Genomic DNA, 3,358 nt, shown 5'->3' with positions numbered 1-3,358 from the left:
AGCCAGTTTGTTAGTCTATGTCTTTTTATCGGGGAGTTGAGTCCATTGATATTAAGAGATATTAAGGAAAAGTAATTGTTGTTTCCTGTTATTATTGTTGTTAAAGTTGGCATTTTGTTCTTGTGGCTGTCTTCTTTTAGGTTTGTTGAGGGATTACCTTCTTGTTGTTTCTAGGGCGTCCTTAACCTTTTCTTAACTCAGAACTTTATTTAAATGAATGCAGCAATAAATACAGTGTCTTCAGTTTTAAAAATGGATTAATATTTGACCTTCGTGGCATTTTATGTTGGTGTATGTTCCTACTGCCTTTAAAAATAATGCTGTGCGGTAACTTTGAAAACTAATTGCATAATCCTAGAACATGTGAAAACCATGATTTTTGTAGCCATTCTCGAAAGCAGAATGACTTCTCACTTCCCCAAGTTCTGGGAATGATGGCTTTTACAACTTGACTTATGTGAAATGGCTCAGAGCTTACTTGTTTCCAAGTTTATTTTTCCTTGATCATTTAAAAAAATAAAATTGGATGGGTAGGGAAGTTGGGAGGATCTGGGAAGAATTGGTGGAGGGAAGAAACATGATCAAAACATTTTATTAATTTTTAAAAGAAATATAAAAAAGGATATACTCAATGGGGATGGTTTAGAACTCCAGTTACTCCAGGCAGCAGAAAGAAAAAATAGCAAATAAGTTGCTGGACAGTAATCATAGAAGGTAAAGGAGATTGAATAAGCAACTTTGAGAGCTCTGGAAAGCTGTGGCATATTCTTGGAACTCTTGATCATGTGTATGTATAGAGCTTTGTACATGCCCAGTTTTAGGTAGAAGAGAGCTGAGAAAGCCCTGTTCTGTTACTTTTAGATGGCTTGAGTCTCTGAACAGGAAGCAAGTAAATTGCCTGGGTATGTGCTGAAAGGACACCCCCTCAAACACATACAGAACAGTTCAACAAAGGCTGTGTTAGTGATTTTATTGCTGGGAAGAGGCACCATGACCAAGACAACTCTTAATAAGGACAACATTTAATTGGGTCTGGCCTGCCTACATTTTCAGACTTCTATTCCATTATTGTCTTGGTGGGAATATTGGCAGTGTGCAGGCTGCTTGGTGTTGAAAAAGGAGCCTACAGTTCTACATCTGGATTGGCAGGCAGCAGGAAGAGAAAGTGAACCACTGGGACTGGCTTGAGCTTTTGAAACCTCAAAGCCCACTCTCAGTTGAAACAGCTCCTGCAACAAGGCCACATCTTCTAATAGTGCCCCTTATTACGGTCCTACTGAGGCAATTTTTTTTTTTCAAACTGCCATATCCTACTCCCTTGGTCCCCATGGCTTGTACAATACAAAATACATTTAATCCTATGTTAAAAGTGCCTACTGTCTAGCACAGTATCAGCACTCTTTAAACATCCAAAGTTTCAATCCTCTGTGAATTTAAAAGAAAAAAACAATCAGATCACATACTTCTAACATACAATGGCCCAGAATATATATTACCATTCCAAAATGGAGAAAAGGGAGCACGGTGAGAAAATACCAAGCTAAAGCAAGACTGAAAAACTATCTAGGCAAACTGCAAACACTGCACTTCCATGTCTGGAGTCAGAGCATTCTTCAGATCTGCAACTCCTTTCGGCTTTGTTGACTGCAACATACTTCTTTCTCTTGGGCTGCTTCCACTCCCTGTTAAGCAGCTCTCCTTGGCATCCAGGCTTCATTTACCCTTACAGCTTCATGCAATCACCTTTCGAGGCCTCCATGCAGGGACACCTCTGTGACTTTAATTTTTCAAACCTTGTTTTTAATAATGTTTTTTAAAATGCTTTAACATCCCTGTAGCCCACCACCCACCAGAGGTAGTGGGAAAAAAAAGATACAGGGGAGTGTGCATGTGTTTAGAAAGGTCCTTTGGAGCAATTCTTGTCTGTGCTGTCTGGAAATCAGTTTAGTTCACAGGTTAGCAGGCAGCAGCACTTGATCCACTCACAAACATCTCATGGATACACCAGCAATCCAGTTCAGTAGAGTCGGGTTAGCAACAGGGGTGACATGACCTAGCAGAGACAGCCAGGACTCAGCCTTGGCTCAAGTCAGCAGGAGGGACCAAAAGAAACACCAGGAGTTCTCTGCTGTGTCTCTCTCAGGGAATTGAAGATCAGCAATGATGCAAGATATGTTGGTATTGCACAACCAGCTCTATAAGCAAGCCAAGCTCTGTCTCCATCAGTCTGAGAAGTCCTATTTAGACCCTCCAAACATCATGTGTCCTCCCTGTGCCTTGCCTCAGCATGGCTCTGTCTCAGCATGTGTCTCCAATCAGCCTTCCTTGTAAGCAGCAAGAAACTGCAGCACATAACAAGTTTTTTGGTATGTTTCTATGGAGTCCCCAAAAATGCAGCTCTACTATGCAATGTAAGGCAGACCAGTATTTGTTTATCGGGTAGCAAAGAATCCTTTATCTCATGGCTTTTCCCATGCTTCTCTTAGCAGAACATCCTCTCTCCTGTGTCTGCTTTAGCAAAATGTTCCTTTACAAATCTGCCTTAGCCTTTCACACCTGTGTCCACTTCAGTGAAATGTTTCTTCACTTGTTTGCCCTAGAGGAAGGCCACTGATTTGAGTTAATTTTGTATCCAGCTACTTTGCTGAAGTTGTATATCAGGTTTAATAGTCCTCTGGTGGATTTAGGGTCACTTATATATACTATTATATTATCTGTAAATAGTGATATTTTGACTTCCTCCTTTCCAATTTGTATCCCCTTGATCTCCTTTGTTGTCTAATTGCTCTTGCTAGGACTTCAAGTACTATATTGAATAGGTAGGGAGAAAGTGGGCAGCCCTGTCTAGTCCCTGATTTTAGTGGGATTGCTTCAAGATTCACTCCATTTAGTTTGATGTTGGCTACTGGTTTGCTTTATATTGCTTTTACTTTCTTTAGGTATGGACCTTGAATTCCTGATCTTTCCAAGACTTTTATCATGAAGGGGTGTTCGATTTGTTGAATGCTTTCTCAGCATCTAATGAAATGATCATATGTTTTTTTTTCCTTTGAGTTTGTTTATATAGTGGATTACATTGATGGATTTCCATATATTGAACCTTCCCTGCATCCCTGGGATGAAGCCTACTTGATCATGATGGACAGATGATAGTTTTGATGTGTTCTTAGACTTGGTTAGTGAGAATTTTATTGAGTATTTTTGCACTGATATGCATAAGGGAAATTGGTCTGAAGTTCTCTTTCTTTGTTGGGTCTTTGTGTGGTTTAGGTATCAGAGTAATTGTGGCTTCATAGAATGAATTGGGTAGAGTACCTTAAGTTTCTATTTTGTGGAATAGTTTGAGGAGTATTGGTAT

The 3,358-nt window shown here is 39.8% G+C and overlaps 1 protein-coding gene across 2 annotated transcripts in view; it reads left to right on the top strand.

Moving 5' to 3' along the window:
• Ophn1 (oligophrenin 1) overlaps nt 1-3,358 on the top strand; it is a 317,724-nt gene that overhangs the window by 109,216 nt on the left and 205,150 nt on the right. The window lies entirely within an intron of this gene.

The sequence above is a fragment of the Mus caroli genome, chromosome X (genome assembly GCF_900094665.2).
Source record: "Mus caroli chromosome X, CAROLI_EIJ_v1.1, whole genome shotgun sequence".
Lineage (NCBI taxonomy): Eukaryota > Metazoa > Chordata > Mammalia > Rodentia > Muridae > Mus > Mus caroli.
Note: the sequence above shows the minus strand (reverse complement) of the source record. Positions and strands in the feature narration are given on the sequence as shown.